Raw genomic sequence first — 19,327 nt, 5'->3', positions numbered from 1 at the left:
GCATACTCACAATCCCCCCAAATTATTGTTTCTTCAAGTGAAAAATGAAGAGGATGGTTGGATAATTTACAAAGGACTAATGATGGGAATGAGAAATAGAGAAGTCAATGTCCATTTAAAAAGCTCTTGGTGGGCGCCTGGGTGGCTCAGTTGGTTAAGCGACTGCTTTCGGCTCAGGTCATGATCCTGGAGTCCCGGGATCGAGTCCTGCATCGGGCTCCCTGCTCGGCAGGGAATCTGCTTCTCCCTCTGACCCTCTTCCCTCTTGTGCTCTCTATCTCTCATTCTCTCTCTCTCAAATAAATAAATAAAATCTTTAAAAAAAATAAAAATAAAAAAAGCTCTTGGTAAAAAAAGGTAGAAAAAAGAGTTAGAAGAAAGTAAAGAATAGGGAACATAAAGAATAAGTTTTTAAAAGAAGTAATCATAATACCACAATCGAGCTGTAAGAGTTGTGGTTTTGATAGAATAATCAGCTATCTTCTATATTTAAATGTGTCCTTTTAATCAAAAATAATTTATCCTAACAGCTAAGCCCAGAGATGGATAAAGAAATACTAAATCTGTAATTATTAAATATATACTTATTCCTATGGGAATAGGTTAACTTATGAAATCATCAACTGACTAGGAAAATAAATTTTAAATCATGTTTGAAACGTGCATCATAAAGTAAATTGCATCATTAACAGCTTAGCATTTCTTCTGCACTTCCCATTACTTAACCACTGCTGAAAGTACATTCCCAGCTTCTCTTGTGATCTAAACCAATGTTCATGCAATTTAACAAAACCACCAATCTGTATTACTAAAAACAAAACCTAGAACATTTTCTAAATCATAATGATTAGTAGGTTTGCCTGCCTGAACATGGCAAGGGTTTTGGTAACCAACTCCAACATACATCTCATGACCTACATTATGCATATGCATATTATTTTAGACACTTTTAGATCCTCAAAATTTTCTGGGGAAAATGCTTTCCTTCTTAGATAATATTCTGAAACATACTCACTAGACTTCCAGAAAATGAAAGGACAAGCCACAAGTTTGCATTTGAAGAAAGATAAGAGCTTTTTTTTTTTAAGGAAAAAAAAGGGGGGAATTTATTGTAATGCTATTGCATTGATCTAAGGGATCTCAGAAGGAGGAGAAGATGACTCATAGACTACACAGACAGGAGCAATACTTCAAATAATCTAGCAGAAGTAACCCGCTTGAGACACCACTGCTATTATTACTACCACAAGCACCAAGCACTTCAGCTTGTACTGCCAACATCACCAGCACTGGATGCGGACACTGCCCTAGCACCACCGCAGAGCTGCCCTGGACACTCCTTTCCACTGCATCCACCACGGCTGCCAGAGGATTCCCCAGTTTCCCATGCTCTATCTTCCTAGCTTGCAACTTAGTGATTGATCGGACGCATCTGTATTTGGAGGTGGTTCTCCTCCTACCAAAATTCATGAGGTGAGAAATTCCTCAAACATATGAAGAGGGCTTAGATGCTGAGTAGGCTAAAAGAATGATAAATATCTACCTAAAAAGATAAGGATGTGTCCAGTTCTTCTTGATCTCCTACATGGGCTCCTCTTCCAAATTCTGGCGTTTCCTTCTGTGCATTATTTTTTCATCTGCACACACCCTCTAGAGATCTCCTCCATTCTCACAGTTGAATGGCTCCTAAATACACATCTTCAGCCACTTCCCATCCTTACTATAGCAGAGACTGTTTACTGTCCACCATAATCCATTACCTTTTCTTTCAATAGAAATAGGATTTTAGCTTGACACAGGGCTTCCCAGACACACAAAATTTCGTAGCTTTTCTTGAAGTTAGTTGTGACCACATTCAAACAATGTGAACAGATGTGATGTGTGCTACTTCCAGCTCTGAGACTTATGATGTCCAAATCTATTTCCTCCGTATTTCATTTTCTATCCCCTTTCCAATAGGTGGAACCTGTGGCAACCCCACCTCAACCACATATATGATGACAGGCTTTGAGGAATGAAGAAGTAACCTAGGAACCTGGGTCACTGAGAAACAGAAGTGCCCCCCAACCAGGAATGCGGATCTTGTACTATGAGAGACAAACAAAGGTCCATCTTTGTAAGCAACAGAATAATTATTGGGGGTCTTTTTTTTTTTTTTTTTTGCTTCTTAGCTTCATGCTAATACACACATACACGTGTGTACATGTACACACACTCACAAGTTCACCAATTCTTTTAATGAAATCAGTATCTACCCAAGTACCAATGTTAGAAATCTTGGGGTTGGCCTAGACTCCTCCTTCTCTCTTACTCCCCAAATGCAATAGATCACTAAATCCTACCTTCATTACTTCATTCGTCTCTTTCTCTAAATCCAAAGCTACTACCTCAGTCTGAGTTCTCATTTTTTCTCTCCTGATGTGAATTCATTGCTATATTAGTCTGCTCAGGCTACTATAACAAAGTACCACATCCTGAGTGGCTTAAACAACAGAACTTGATTTTCTCACAGCTCTGGAGGCTAGAAGTCCCACTTGATTCTTCCCCTTGATTCTTGGCCTAAACCTCTGAAGCTAGGGACCATACAAGTTCCAGTAGAAACCATGACTTTTAAATCAGAACAACTCCATTTCCTTCAGAAGAGTTTTCTGAATACTGAAGCCAGTCCCCGGGGAAAATACTGATGGAAAGATAATTACAGAATCCTAAAGCATCAGGCTTCCTGTCCTGATTATAACAAAGAGATCTGTGGGCTTGCCATGAGACAGCCACTCCTAGAAATGGTATTGTAATTGGGATACATGGCAAGAGGAAAAAAATTCAGATCAATTCCCTTGGGTTCTCTGCTCTTATACTTTAAATTTGTCACATGTCCAGATGTCAGTATGCTATGCTGGATTCACTGCCTCCTTGCTTTTGGTATACAAGTGTTTTTTTTTATATTTTATTTATTTATTTGACACAGAGAGACACAGCAAGAGAGGGAACACAAGCAGGGCGAGTGGGAAAGGGAGAAGCAGGCTTGCGGAGCAGAGAGCCCGATGCAGGGCTCGATCCCAGGACCCTGGGATCATTACCTGAGCCAAAGGCAGACACTTAATGACTGAGCCACCCAGGCACCCCAGGTATACAAGTTTAAAGGCTCTGACCTAGCACACAGAAACAAGAGAAGATCTTCTTACTATGCTTCTGGTTGGGTGGAATCATCCCACATAAACAGTAAGTAATGTAGCTTCCAAGGGATCAACGGACTTCTCTGATCTTGCAGCTTCATCACTACTGATCATGGTTGAACTTTTACCATGGAGATCATGTCGGTTATCAAATTATAATTATGGAAAATAATAGCTAATGATGTGTCATGTGGTCATACTGATACAACTGTCTCATTAAATTGCCGATCTCTGATCTTTTTTATTTATAAAATCAGCAATTTCATAGGCTTTCATTTATAAAAAACGGAAGTCTCTAACAAACTGAGCAACTTCCCCAGGGTCACCCTATTTAGTTGGACAGTGGCAGGGCTGTCATTTGATTCTAGTGTTCACTTGCCAATTCCTCTGATGATACCCTATAGACTGTGGTTCTTCTTACCATTAACCAACATTTTAATTAGATTAGGTAAAGGAATAAGAAAATCTGGAGCTCAGGATAAGTTCAGAATACAGTGTTCCAAGTCATTTAAGTTCAGTGAGCCATTGATTCCTTACCTATAGAATGTGAATAATAAATCTGGATTTATAAGCAGGCTGTGTTTGTGAAGCATCTAGCTTACATTAAGTGTTACATAAATGTGAATTACATTTACAGAAATCAAAGTTCTATACTTTCTGTTTTTCCAACAATGTAATGGCCAATTTTTAATCAAATATTTTCAGAGTAAAGGATAAGAAGCTTCAAAAATTCTGACTTTTCCTTTCTACTCCCTCCTTTCCAAAATGAACACACACAAATACACACATGTGCACACACACACACACACACACACACCCCTTCCCCTGGAAAAACTTATGAAACAACTCTACCTCACTTTGCTGACACAGATATGATTATTCACGTAGAGCCTATGTGTAGGTAGTGTGGGTTGCTATAGATGTATTCTTTGGCATTCCAGGAGGAAATCCCCAAAGTATACCTTTAAGCACCCTTCATCCCACATCCTCTACCTCCCCAACCTTTTAGGCCCTTGTTTGGTTCCTTTGGAAGAAGCAAAGCACTGTATATTGAGATCTTTTGTTAAAACTTCCTTACCTAGGAGGGGTATTACATTTGTCCCTGTGTTTAGTTTAGCTCATTGCATGGACAGACTATCATCTCACTCAGAAAGTTAATCCAATTCTACTGGAGTCTTGAAGAGAAAATGAGAGATCTATGTAGAAATAATGACCTTAAACAATTAGTGCCTCAAATGTGGGATTTCTAGTCAGGAATCTTCATGTGTTAGATGGTGTTGCCCCCTAATGGCAAAATGTGATACTGCAGCTCAGTCCTTGCATCTCTTCCACAGAGAAGCAATGCAGAGTAAGAATGCCTCCTCTCAGAAGGTAATTGTGATTTACTTGAGAGAAAACATATTTTTTTCTGGCCCCAAGTACCTAGATTCAGCTACCCTCCAAGCAGTCTTGGTTCTTTTAAGTAGAGACTAGTGCTAGAAACTAAAATCTGATGCTGGGCCTAAATGTGAAATCTGGTGGTAGATCAAACTGTGGTTTAATACACAAAAAATATTTATAAGGATATTTACAGGGAAAACCTTACAACATTTCTGTGGATTAAACCAAAACATCAAAGGCTATAAATCCAGAATATGTTGTATTAGGAGCCCCTCCTGATTTTTTAACTGAATTATGCTTTGGGTATTATCATCAGCCTGTCTGGAAGGGCACCGTGATAAATACGGAGAGTTGCCTTCTCCACATCCATTCACCACTTCTTCCTCACTAACAGAATTCCAACTTTTTCCATGCAAAATTATCCCAAGCTACAAAACTCAATGTTTAGCACTCCACCCCTTCAGGGGTCTCTTACAACACAATTCCCACCAACAGGGTGTAAGTAAGACTCTTGCTTTCTGATAAACATATGACCCTTCTTCATCCTTCTGTCAGCCAGGTGAGCAGATGTGAAGTAGGCATCTTGTGACCATTGGAATAGAAGTCACAAGCTAAGGTAGGGAAATAGATGGAGCCTAAGGCAGTGGTGACATCATGGACCTACGATACCGGTCCTTAAATATTTTCCTCTAGAATTTTATAGGAAAGGGGGGTGGAGAACTTAACTATGGACTGAATTCATATGTTATTGAAGCCCTAATTTCCATTGTGACAGTATTTAGGAATGGGGCTTTTAGGAGATAATTAAGATTAAATGAGGTAATAAGGGTGGGGCCCTAACCAGATAGGATTAGTGACCTTAGGAGAGAAAGATCTTTCTCTGAGCATCAAATCAAATGTTTAATTGAACTTACAGAGAGAGAGAAAGATATCTCCCTACCCCGTCCATGTGAAGATACAGTGAGAAAGCAGCCATCAACAAGCCAGGAAGAGTACTCTTACCAGAAACCTCATCAACCAACACCTTAATCTCAGACTTCCCCAGCCTCTAGAACTTCGAGAAAAAAATTTCCATTGTTTAAGCCACCCAGTCTGTGGTAATTTTGCTATGGCGGTCTGAGCCTACTAATACAAAGGCCTATCTGATCAGGCCATTTTGTTACGTTTTCTGTTACTTGCATATGCATTCTTCATTGATGCAAAGTGCAGGATCTAGCAGTGGAATGTTACACACAGAAGAAACAAAAATGTGAACTTTCCAAGTAAAGAAGGTAGAGAAAGAAACAACTAGGTCCCTTCTATTTCAATCGGAAATTTAAAGATCTTTCTTATGTGGCGATTAAACATTTGATTTCATACATAGACTTTGAGTTTACTGCAGCTCTAGTATTAGAGGAAGTGATGGAAGAATGCAAAATGTGTGCGTTATTTATTGATGATTTTTGCAAAGTCCTACCTGAAAAAGAGGAATTCAGATAAGAGCTGTTTAGTCGGGGATAGCTAAGAGATCAGGCCTCTGCCTGCAGCCTACAATCTAAGTTGTCTGAGAAGCCTATGATGTGAGTCTTCCAGCTGTGAGAAGAACGAGTACTACTCTTCTTTTTAACTTTTTTATTTTTTTTAATTAACATATAATGTATTATTTGTTTCAGGGGTACAGGTCTGTGATTCATCAGTCTTACATAATTCACAGCGCTCACCACAGCACTACTCTTCTACCAGAGCTGAAGCAGTGGCCTTACCAGAGGCTGGTATTGGGTTCCCAATTCTTGTTTATGTTCTCTGCTAGACAAAGAACGTAAATCTGCTGCTAAAAAGGGATAAAAGGTGTTTCTTTGCCTCCAAATTTATTATTTCACATTGCTAATGGCAATTAAGTTAAAATGAGGGGAAGTTTCCCTCTGCCACTCCCCCTGCTTGCGCTCTTTCACTGTCTCTGTCAAATAAATAAATACAGGGGCACCTGGGTGGCTCAGTCAGTTAAGTGTCTGCCTTCGGCTCAGGTCATGATCCCAGGGTCCTGGGATGGAGCCCCTCATCGGACTCCCTGCTCCGTGGAAAGCCTGCTTCTCCCTCTCCCCCTGCTTGTGCTCCCTCTCTCGCTGTCTCTCTCTGTCAAATAAATAAATAAAATCTTTAAAAAAATGAATAAATAAATACAATCTTTTTTTTTTTTAAGATTTTCTTTATTTGACAGAGAGAGACACAGCGAGAGAGGGAACACAAGCAGGGGGAGTGGGAGAGGGAGAAGCAGGTTTCCCGCGGAGCAGGGAGCCCACTGTGGGGCTCCATCCCAGGACCCTGTGATCATGACCCAAGCCGAAGGCAGATGCTTAACGACTGAGCCTGGGATCATGACCTGAGCTGAAGGCAGACGCTTAACAATTCAGCCACCCAGGCACCCCAATAAATATAATCTTTAAACAGAGAAAGAAAAGAAAGAAAAGAAAAGAAAAGAAAAGAAAAGAAAAGAAAAGAAAAGAAAAGAAAGAAAGAAAGAAAGAAAGAAAGAGAAAAAGAAAAAAAGAAAGAGATATATAGAAAATAAAGATCTGTCACTAGGAACCAATATTTCTCAGGCATTATAGCATTATAACTCATAAGATCTTTGGCAGTGGCTGTTCACAAATAGAATTAACTGGAAGAGACTGAAAGTCCTACTAAATTTTAGAGGGAACTGTATTTCTAAAGAAACATCACACACTGCATGACTGATTAACTTGGGAAGGGGCTGGGAAGGTATTCAATTTATAGGAGGAAGGGTATACAGGAATGTTACAAAGCCAATGGGGTAGCATGTGGTAGAAACTTGTTTTTTATTCCTTACTAACAGCATCCAATTTTGTTCAAACCAGCATCATGCCCCAGAGCTGGGGATGCCGTGAGTGATCAATTTCTCCTTTTCACATTAAATTCCAGAAGGTTTAGAACCAAGTCTGTGGCTCATCTTGGACAAGGAAGGCTCTGTGGTATGCAGTATTCCTAGTTTCATGTTGTATCTCCACCTGAGATTTTCATGTTTCTTTTTCACCTATTTCCATAAGTCCTATTTTGCTGCACTTATTTATCCCATTAAACAACCTTAAGACATCTCTAAAATAAACCATGTAGAAGCAGCAGCAAGGGGGGTTAAAAGAAACAGAGAGGAAGAAGAGAGGAAAATAGAAAGAGAAAGGCGGGGAGGGAGGGAAAATTGAGAAGGGAAGGGAAGAAAAGAGGAAGGAAGGAAGAAGGCACAGAGAGGAGAAGGGATGGAGCGAGGCAGAAGAAGGGACATAAAACATACAATTAAAGTGACAGGGAACCTTGCAGATCCAAACCTACAAAGGGGATGATAAATGCCATTACCATCAGTGACTCACTATAAGAATTAGCAATGTGGTTTATAAGGAAAGACTGATAAAAGATGGGAGAAAATGTAAAGGGATACAAACATAAAACTCATTGCCTGAGGTGTATGAATACAGTTCCAACATTTTGAAATATCCTTTCTCTCAATTCCTGATGTCACATAGGGAATTACCTTGATGAATGGTTGCTTGTAAGTAGACTATCAGGCAAGCTGTTCTAGGGGCAAATGCCTGTGGCCACAGTGTAGCTCACCACTCAGTCTGATGAGCAGCTATGGTTTTTAATCGGGCAGAAAATAGGTAGGGCCAGAATGGGTGTCACTAACGGGTGGCTGATTTCAGACCTCTCAAATACTGAGTGTCTCAACTACAGGTAGTGTATTTTAAATACTTACTGTGTACTTGTTCCCTCCATCACTTTCTATCTGTGTCCACAAAGATATTCTCTACTTCCTTTATGTGTATCACATACCTCATGGGTTACCAACTTAATTATCTTTTAACAGAGCTAAGTGTTTTCCACCCATTTGTTTTTTATCTCATTCTCTCTGGCAAAATTTAATATCCTTAAATAAAGAGGAAAACTCCTATTACACCTGGCATCTTTCACTTTGACAATGCTCCTTTCTACAGTCTTATATAAGAAAAGGGAAATGTCAAACTTTGAATTTAGTTTAATGAATCTCAGTAAAATAAGTATGTAAAACAATTTTAACCCATGCCAAGCATACAGACTATATATTAATATCTATCTATACCTTAAGTTGGCTTCTCAGACATACTATGCAATCATTTTCCTATTTTCAAAAGGGCATCACTGAATTTCTTTAGGTATTTCCTTGTAAATCTATACCAATTTTATTCACAATACACTAGTCCAACTTTCGCAACTGAGTATTTATGAAAGATACAAAAAGATCTCGGACAAAATATCATATTATTGAACTATTACAATTCAGTAAATCACAAAGAATTATTTAGAACTCTCTTCACTGTTTTGAATCATAATACAAATTTTGATTATATTCCTGCTATCAATTCCTGATACTATAAAAAGAAACAAAGAGCCAAGTTATTTCATCTTTAAATAGATACCAGCCGATTACTGCTCCCTCAGAATCTTTTTCTAAAAATAATTGTGATTCTCTGAGTTACTAGAAATAGGCAGTTGACAGAACAAGTTCCATTACAAAATGGCATAAAATGGTTTTGTGTCCCAGTTCCACTTATCTTTAGTCAAAATGACTAGATACATTTTAAGACGAACAGCTCCATGGCCTCCAGCCATGGCTAAGAGGTAGACAAATGCTCTGTTCTATGTTTATGGCATGGAAACACAGTGTGGTTTCAAGAAAAAACAGAAACTTTCTGGTCAATTTTTGTTAGAAAACCTAATTATTAATGATTGACAATAAAGCCATAATTTATATCAGATACTTCTTAGTATTCATATGGGCCATAAAAGCAGAGCCTAACACCTACATAAACACATGCTATGGTCCAGGCAGTAAATAACTCCATAAAACAGGTCAATCAATTTAACAACCTGAAGGTACATTTTGCAACTTATTTATCTAAAAGGTAAAGATTTCTGTCCAAAATCAATCACAACACAGATGCTGTCTTAGTCATTCAGGCTACTATAACAGAGTATCATAGACTGGGTAGCTTAAACAACAGACATGTATTTCTCATAGTTCTGGAGGTGGGGGAAGTCCAAGGTCAAGGCAAAGGTAGATCTGGTATTTGGTGAAGGACCTCTTTCTATTTTGCAAATGGCTGTTTCCTTTCATCCTCACATGGCAGAGAGCAGAGAAAGGGGAAGCAAGCTCTCATGTCTTTCTAATAAGGGCACTAATCTCATCATAAGGGTTCCACTCTCCAGACCTAATTATCTGCCAAAGACTCCACTTCCTAATACCATCACAAGGCGGGTGTGTGTGTGTGTGTGTGTGTGTGTGTGTGTGTGTGTGTGTGTCAGATTTTACATATGAATTCAGGAGAACACAAACATTCAGTCCAAAACAGATGTTGTAGAATATGGATTAGTTTTAGTAGCGTTTGTGGTGGTTAAGGTGCCCAGTTAGTGACAACTGCCTTCAGTTGGCCACATTCCAGGCCAGGGTGTTTTCTTCTATTTTTTACTGAAAGAGTACTTGTCTTTTAGGATTTGTGGTATCCCGATAAAGAATAACTGTTAAGGAAGAAAAAGTATCCAGACTTGGAAATAAGGCAATAATATTACTTCATCCCTTTTGAAAGCCATACTAGATCACTGTCTAATAAGCCACACTGTCAACAAGGGTCACCTGATGATATAAGAGAAAGTACTTTGACTTATTATTTACTTTTCATTAAGGCACCGATTCTGTAAAGTTGTTTACTTGCAGAAGATTGATAAGTTGCAACTTTTTTTGTCCAGTAGAAATGAAAGCAATTTCTTTTCAGAAGAAAAGATAACCAAAATTTGAAGCTTATTGCTCCATAAAACATTAACTATTTTTATATCTAACTTAGGAATTGATTTTATCAGTCTTTCTTTTACTTTCTTTCAATCTCTTATATTCTCTTTGAACTAGCTTTACTTTCCTGATAGTTCCATCATTAATGAGTGAATAATGTATCTTTCACATGTGCTCATCACATACTTGTATGAGAGCTATACTTTCCATTTTTAAAATTATATTTTATCATACCCCACTTTCCCACCCTAATGCAAATTTAAGTTAGGAAAAAGATAAAAATTTAGGAAGGATAATATACTTAAAGATAATATATTCAAAATATCTACTTTCTTCACTAGAAAATTTGACTGGAAAATCAGATAAGTCACCTATCCTTCCTTGGATAGGAGTTAGTGAGTAAGAGGAGAAAGGCCAGGAATAAAGATTAAATGTTAGGTCATTGTGGCCACAGGTCAGCAGATCTGACTATCCTACCTCTGGGTGTATGTGGAGTGACCTTCCAGTCTGAAGAAAAGCACAAGCTAGGTTTTTGCCATAATAAATGTAATGATTGCTACCTATATGCTTAGTATCTTAAATGTATACCAAGCAATAACATGGAATACTTTTCATACTGGGCCCTCACAAGAGGCCTCAATCAATTTATATAATGTCAAAAGAAGTATGTTTTATTCAACCTTAACCTCTATCAAAACTCAGAGGTGGTACTCAAACGTGTGTTAAATGAACAAATGACTGAACTCAAGAATTAAGTACAGGATGCAATTTCAGCATATTAGGGTAAGGAGGTTGAAGTTTTTATACAAGCAAAGTAGAGAGTTTAATCAGAGAGCCTAGCAAGTCTCTGTACCAGGGCAACTAATGGAGTAGTTTCTTGAGAGAATGGTGTCTCTATCAGCTTAGGACTAAAAATAACATCTGGAGTATACTGATTTGGTCCTCCCTTTTGCCTCTGAATTTCATCCAAATTATCCCAATCAATCAGAATGAATATAATTTAAGATCCTTCAATAAAGGAGATGCCACATGTTCTCCTGGAAAAAGAATTCCATGTCCCTCAAACCTTACAGTTGAAAATTTTGGGGAGTCTGTTTGAAATCCTCTTTGCTCCAAAACAAACCCAGTCCTATTTTCTGTTCAGAAAAGAAATGAATCTTTGTTAAGGAAGACTCCTCTTTGCAAGATATATGCTCTCCTTACACAATTTTACATGACGTCTACTCCAGTTAAAGGATCTGAATCTTTTTTTAAAGATTTTATTTGTTTATTCGAGAGAGAGAGAGAAAGAAAGAGAAAGAGAAAGAGAAAGAATGAGCATGAGAAGGTGGAGGGGCAGAGAGAGAAGCAGATTCCCCAGTGCACAGGGAGCCCAATGCAGGGCTGGATCCCAGGACCCTGGGATCATGACCTGAGCCAAAGGCAGATGCTTAACTGACTGAGCCACTCAGGAGCCCCAAGAATGTGAATCTTTTTAAAAAGGAAATTTGGGGCACCTGGGTGGCTCAGTCGTTAAGCGTCTGCCTTCGGCTCAGGTCATGATCCCAGGGTCCTGGGATCGAGCCCCACGTCAGGCTCCCTGCTCCACGGGAAGCCTGCTTCTCCCTCTCCCCCTCCCCCTGCTTGTGTTCCCTCTCTCGCTGTGTCTCTGTCAAATAAAAAATAAATCTTTAAAAAAATAAAAAATAAATAAAAAGGAAATTTAAACAATCCAAAACTAGCAACAACCAAAATGTCTATAAACAGGAATAAACTGTGGTAGATTCATATAAAGGAATACTAAACAGCAATAAAGAATTGTGTGATATACACAAAAACATGGATGAATCTCAAGACACTATGTTCAGTGAAAGAAACCAGACACAAAGTAAACACTGTATGATTCTATATATATATATATATATATAAAATCCAAGAATAGGCAACACTACTCTACGGTTAAAGAATCAAAACAGTAGTTGTTTCTGAGGTCTGTGTGTGGAAAAAAGGGGAACAGATTACAAAGGGACAAGAGGTAGCATTCTGGGGGACAGAAATGTTCTATACCTTGTTTTAATAGTTTCATGAATATATACAATTGCCAAAATTGAACTGAGCATTTAATATCTGTGTATTTACATATATGTAAATTAAATTCCAAGAAGAAAACTTAGAAAAGAAAGGGCTATTAGATATTACCAACAGCCTTGGTAGCACTTTCCATAAATCAAGGACCCTGAAGTTTTAATTGCCTTCTTGAAAGCTGAGAAGATTGTAGCTAAACAATCCGTTTCTGACTAGCTACAGTTTTTCTCCTCTGGAAGTAGTGAGGTGCACCAGAAAAGTAGGTGAGTCAGGAAGTCGGTTTCCAAATAATTCCATACTGCTAAGTGTGCTGGGCTCTGAAGGAAATCAAAACCAGTGATTAATGAGATTGTACCCTCTATTAATTAGCTAGGTTGTTTTTCTGATGTACTTCCAAAACAGGTCTAGAGGGCAGTTGGATGTGAACTTTTCACAGCTATTCTATAAAGGTACCAGATCAGTGAGAAGATTCTCCAGTTGATAAGAAAAAATTAATAGGTCACCTTTTTTTAAATTTGTGTAAGTACAGATCAATCCCCAAGATGGAGAAAAGGAGCTTTCCAGTAACTAATTAATCCCAGCCAGGACACCCCAGAATTTATGGGATGTACAAAAATACTCTTGTTCAATATTAATGACACTGTACCAGTTTCCTTAAGTAGAATAAGCTTTGGAGACAAAAAGACTGTCTAACCACCAACTAGAGTGATCTTGGCCAAACTTCCTCAAATGACTTCACTTCTCAGAGGTAAAGGGAAAATTAAGTAAGACAATTTATTTGGGATAGCCAAGGGATGTCAATAGGTGTAAATCCTGAGATGAGATTCTCTCTCAAATTTTCTCTCAGAAATCTGCATGCCCAACACATATGCGGAAAAACGACTTTGATGTCCTTTTGAAGAAAACACTTTCTCAGACACATAACTGAGCCTTCAGTAAGCTATTCCACCATTCTCTCAGGCTACTTGCTTCTGTGGTACCATAATTACTATAGAAAATATCAAAATATCAAAATCTTTGTAAGCGTTAGGGAAGAGAGCCAATCATTTGGATGATTCTTAATTACTTAGATTTTTTTTCCTTTCCCTTTAACTTTAGAACTGTATGACTCTTGATTGAAAGGCAGCGTTGATATATGGCCCTTTTGAAGCATGGAAGGGGAGAAGTCTAGGGTAGGAGTGGAGAGGGGTGGGGCTGCTTACCTAGTGTGTCCTTGGTACTACAGCAAGGGCAGAGAAATATATTAGGTGACTGTCAGAGGAGCAAATGGGACATGTTAGCACACTTGAGACACCGTTAAAATGATAGATTCCTAGACTGAATTATCTACCAGCTCCTGTCTGGGCTTTTATACATGTAAGAGCTTGAGGTCTCTGAATATGATGATCCTCCACTGATATCAAAGCCATGCACATTATGTATGCATCACTCTGGATGAGTAAAATAGCTAAAGAAATGCTCATGGGCTACTGCATCTACACCCAGACAGAAACTCCCCGGGGCTTAATCTATTTTGGCTAATTAGTATGCTGGGTGTTTTATCCAGACAACCTATGTCAATTTTGATTAGTTTCACAACTCAAGAGCAATGATTCTCAGAATGGATAAAGATGGAAGTATTTGTATCACTAATCAAAGACTTGTGAGTATCACTAAAAAGCATCAAGGGCAGAGGAGGCTTTCAATAATCAAATGGACAAGAAGACACACTCTGTAGATGTCAGTCAGCCTCCCTCCTCAGTCACACTGGTGCTTCTTTAAAAGTGCCTCATGTACAAAAGGGTCATGGTAGGCTATCTGTCTACTGTTACTGCTGAGGGCTTTGCTTGTGCACAGCAGACTACTTGTGAGCCTCCATATACCAACTAGACACCTGGTGACAGACTGATTACGTTGGACCTCTTCTATCATAGGGGGGACAGCATTTTTTTCCTCCAAAGGGTAGACTCATATTCTGGATATATATTTCTGTTCCTTGTCTTTAATACTTCTGCCAGCGTCAACATGTATGAACTTATGGAGCACCGTACTCACCACCATGGTATTCCCACAATATTACTGTGGATTAAGAAACTCATGTTATGGCAAACAAAGTACATTAATGGGCTTATGCTTATGGAATTCACTGGTCTTACGTGACCCTGAAACTACAAACAAAAAACAAAACAAAACAAAAACTAAAGAAAAAAAAGGACCTTGAAACTAGACTTGATAGATTGGTAGAAAAGCTTACTGAAGTCTCAATTGTGATGCTAGTTGAGAAACAATATCCTGAAACGATGGGTATTATCTTACGAAAGGCAGTATATGCTTTGATTCAACAACCAATACATGGTACTGTTTCTCCCATAACCAGAATGTCTGAATCTGAAAATTAAGTGGTAGAAGTGAGTGTGACTAATCTATCACATTTAATAACTTTCTCAGAGTTCCTGCTTCCCTCCCCCTCTAGTGTGAGCAGTTCTTGTTTGGAAGTCTTGGTTCCTAAAGGAGGAATAATACCTTCACCAGAGAACAAATAAAAGATTCCATGGACTTGGAAGTTGAGACTCTACTTATTTTTTAGGCTCCTTGTGCCACTGAACAAATAGACAAAAGGAGAGAAAGAAGATGCTCTATTATCTGGGTCATTTCTCCTGATTACCACGGGGAAACTGTGTTGCTATTTCCCTGGGGGTGGGAAGACTGGGATTCTCTCCAGTGTCCTGTTAAACCTCACTGGTAAGAGGTTGCAGGAGGGAGACTGCAAAGCTAGTGTGGGAAGACATTCCTTTTCTTTGCTTCCTGTTCTAACCAGCAAACCCCCAGCTGCACTTAATCCAGACCAGTAATTCATTCCATAAGCAATGTTTGGTTCTTGTTTGCATATTTTCCAGACTAGGACCTCATAGCATTCAATTAGAGGCACCAGCAACAATTGGCCAATGCTGCCAACTGCTGATCTGAGATGTGGTTCTACCTCAGTGTGGCACCTCCTCCAAGTTCCTGAGGCACAAGTACCAGCCAGGCAGCACCACTGTCCTCAGAGTTCTGAATTCCAGATCCATGGGGCAATGGCAGGATGGGATGCTGGACAGGATGCTTGCCTCTCTTCTCTGCTTCTTGGGATAGTGTGTTTTTTTCCTTTTAATTTCTTCTGGGCTTATTTTCATTTAAATAAATATTGATGTCAAAGTTTAGTATGGAGGCCTATCTGGAGAAAGGAAGAAAATGAGGTGAAGAAAAAGGGGGGGTTAGGCTTCTGGAGTAAGCCTAACATCCTGGCTGGCCTAATGAAAATTCCAGGATCCTTGCAGCTTTGCAATGAGGGGTCTGATTTGGTGATTCACTTTCCTCTCTCTTTCATTCAATTCAATTACCTGGAGTAGATAATCACTGAGGAGGTACTCAAGCCATCTTACCCATCAATACTGGGGATTCATAGATTAGTAACAGCCCAGCTCTGTCTGTCCCCAAATGACCTGGCAGGGACATGCTTCTTACATGCAAGACTGCAGGAGACAGGATGTGTGCAAGGAACCAACTATGCAGTGTTTTTTAACGTTTGTCACACATTGGCAAACAGAAAGTGTTGATATATGTGCAGGACACTCATGTATAGTGACAGGTCCACTTAAAGCTGGAGGCGACCTGCCTAGGAGCATTCCAGATCTCAACACATACCTGGAGACCATTTGCTGAATCACCAATGGGTCCTGGCACACACCAACTGAAAAGCTATGCATTATTTTACATGAAAACAAACACATATATTATGAAGTGTAAAAAAATGCAGTTTCCAAAAAAGTAGGCCAAATTATTTCAAACCTATGAGCCCCAGGACACAGATTTATTCTTAACCATGAGGGTATTTCAGCAGAACACCATCTAAGAATGGGAGTCAAACAAAACCCCTCAGACATATAGCACAGGGAGGTGCCCAAGAGACATGCAATCCCACATGGATGATGAAAAAGGGCTTTGATGTGGATGTGGCATTTTCCTAGAGCCCCAGTGAACATTGCATTTTTTTAAACGCTCACTTCAAAGCTGAAAAGACTCCGGAGCTTCCATCAGGCTGCTGTCAGGTGAGGCTTATTCTAGAAGCAATGTTTTCTCCTTTTATACTGGAGATTGGCAGAGAGGGCATCGAGAACATGGGAATAGGAAAGCCACGGGCAGAGTTGGAAAATTTCAAGTAAGCAGTGTAAGTGCCTAAAAATTAGCGTATGTTCAGGAAAGGAATAGGTTGAGTATGGTTGTACTGTGGAATGCAAAGGAACAGGCCTAGTATTGTGTCGTATTCTGGACTCACATGGCAGAATGGGGCAGTACTCAATCCACTGGCAACCAAGGGCCTGGAATGTGGACGAGACAGAGCCAGGGATTACAGATATATTTAGACCTGAGTGGTGAAGGTATGCAGCCAGAGCAGTGAGAGGAGGACCTCTCAATCTTCTGTCTTTTTCTCCACAGTCTCTTCCTCTTCCTGCTTTCCTGATACCCCTTCACTTCCTCACTTTAGATACACCTTGCAAATGGTCAGAGGTTACAGTTAAGGAGATTAGGCGTGAAATGGTTTAAAGCCACTACCACTCATTCCTGTATAGTACAAACACTTGACTTGGGAGATTAAAGCCTCAAACTTGCAAAAAGTCTGGAGTACAGACATTTTACAGGACTCTTACTGGTAATTCAGTTTTCCATAGCCAATAACTTTCTGGTCACTGAAAAGGTGCCAAACAATATGGGTTTGGTTGCTATAATAAGTTCAATGAGAAAAAACACAAAGTACTCTACATTCTATGTTATTTACATTTCTTCAGAATTCACTTAAAAATGCAGCATTAACTGTTCCCAGAAAGTGATGTGACATGTTTTCTCTCCTTAAAATATGGTATTTCCTTTTCTGTCACTTCTTTAATGGAAAGTAAAATTTATAGATATGCCTTTACTTTTAAAAGTAAATGTTCTTTTTTCTGACTGTAGATATTTTCATGTAGATATCTTGAGATAGCTTTTCATACAAACCCCTTGAAAATATTCTAAGCCTTCCCTAACACCTTTTTTCTAATATTATGTCACTCAACATTTCTGGAGAGAGAGAGATATAAATAGCTGTGCTTGCCATCAGTTGATTGAAACATCCTTTGAATCCTTAACCTTCACAGGGTGTTGCTACTGACAGATAAGGTGCTGAAAAGGACTCATCAGCACTTTGCCCTCATCCTGAACTAGATCTTCCTCATGCTGAATGAACATGGACTCCAGGAATCAGCAGAGGGCACTCTGACCCAGCCATGGTTGTGGCGATGCTATCATGGGTATTATGGCATGAGTCCAAGCTCATCAAGACAGATATACTACACGTGTGCAATTATACCTTAATAAAGCCTTAAAAAACTCCAATTATCCAAGTAGCTACTATGCTCATACTGACTTAATCAGCTGAATGAGGACCTGAGGGGAACAGGGCAGGTGAGAGCAATGAGACCATGTGGTACCAGCCCTTAAAATGGAGAAAGCGTACAATTTAGGAGGCTATTAAAAAGCAAGTTTAGACCTCACTGATATGAGGAATTCTTAATCTCAGGAAACAAACTGAGTGTTACTGGAGTGGTTGGGGGTGGGAGGGATGGGGTGGCTGGGTGATAGACATTGGGGAGGGTATGTGCTACGGTGAGCGCTGTGAATTGTGCAAGACTGTTGAATCACAGATCTGTACTTCTGAAACAAATAACGCAACATATTTTAAGAAAAAAGAAAAAGAAGACGATAACAGGAGAGGAAGAAAAGGGGAGTATGTCAGAGGGGGAGACGAACCAGGAGAGATGATGGACTCTGAAAAACAAACTGAGGGTTCTAGAGGGGAGGGGGGGATGGGGATGGGTTAGCCTGGTGATGGGTATTGAGGAGGGCACGTTCTGCATGGAGCACTGGGTGTTATGAACAAACAATGAATCATGGAACACTGCACCAAAAACTAATGATGTAATATATGGTGATTAACATAACAATAAAAAATTAAAAAATAATTTAATAATTAAATGTAGGCGGTTTGGAGACTGTTATTAAAAAAATTACAATATTGCAAAAAAAAATAAAAAAAATAAAAAGCAAATTTATAGGGGCAGCTGGGTGGTTCAGTTGGTTAAGCATCTGACTTTTGATCTCAGCTCAGGTCTTGATCTCAGGGTCATGACTTCAAGCCTGTGTTGGGCTCCATGCTAGGCATGGAGCCTACTTAAAAAAAAAGTAAATTTATGTAAGATAGCAGGGTCACATTCATAGTAGATTTTGTCACAAATGTCATCTATAACTTTAAACCTTACCTTCTAGATTATTTTCTAAGAGCCATATTGCTACCGATTCAAGAAGTGTTGTATTCATCCATCATAGCTACTCAGCCAGGCTCATAAGGCAAAAAAAGTTGGACTATTTGGACAATTTTAATTCCTTAACATCCATGCACTTTCATGCTAAAATATTTGACCACTGTTATTTTACACACAAAAACAAATTTATTTTGTTTAAATCATATTTAATCCATAACTCAATAAAAATAATCTCTAGTGAACAATGAAGAGTGTAAGAGGGTATTTTGGTATTATGAACCAAAAGACAGTGTTCACTGCCAAGGTAACAGCAATGTCCGCCATTTCTTTCCTTCTAACAGCATTCCAGCTTTATGTTTAGATAGTGTCCACTGCTCTCTTCCCCTAGCCCTAGGGGATAAAACATGTCTGGTCTAAGTTAATCATTCCTCTTTATCAGTGACTAGCCACAGGGTAGCAATGTGAGCCAGGTACTTGGCTGGTAGTTGGGGGTTTTTCCAGTTAAAAAAACAAAGCTTCATATGGAGAAATAATTTTGCCTCTCTCCATTTTTTCCTGCTTCGGAAGGTCTGATGAGGTCTGAT

Source organism: Eumetopias jubatus, unplaced genomic scaffold, assembly GCF_037043125.1.
Source record: "Eumetopias jubatus isolate StellerSeaLion01/CBP00866 unplaced genomic scaffold, mEumJub1_p1.0 scaffold_5, whole genome shotgun sequence".
Taxonomy (NCBI): domain Eukaryota; kingdom Metazoa; phylum Chordata; class Mammalia; order Carnivora; family Otariidae; genus Eumetopias; species Eumetopias jubatus.
The sequence above is the reverse complement of the archived record's forward strand: the minus strand, read 5'-3'. Positions refer to the sequence as shown.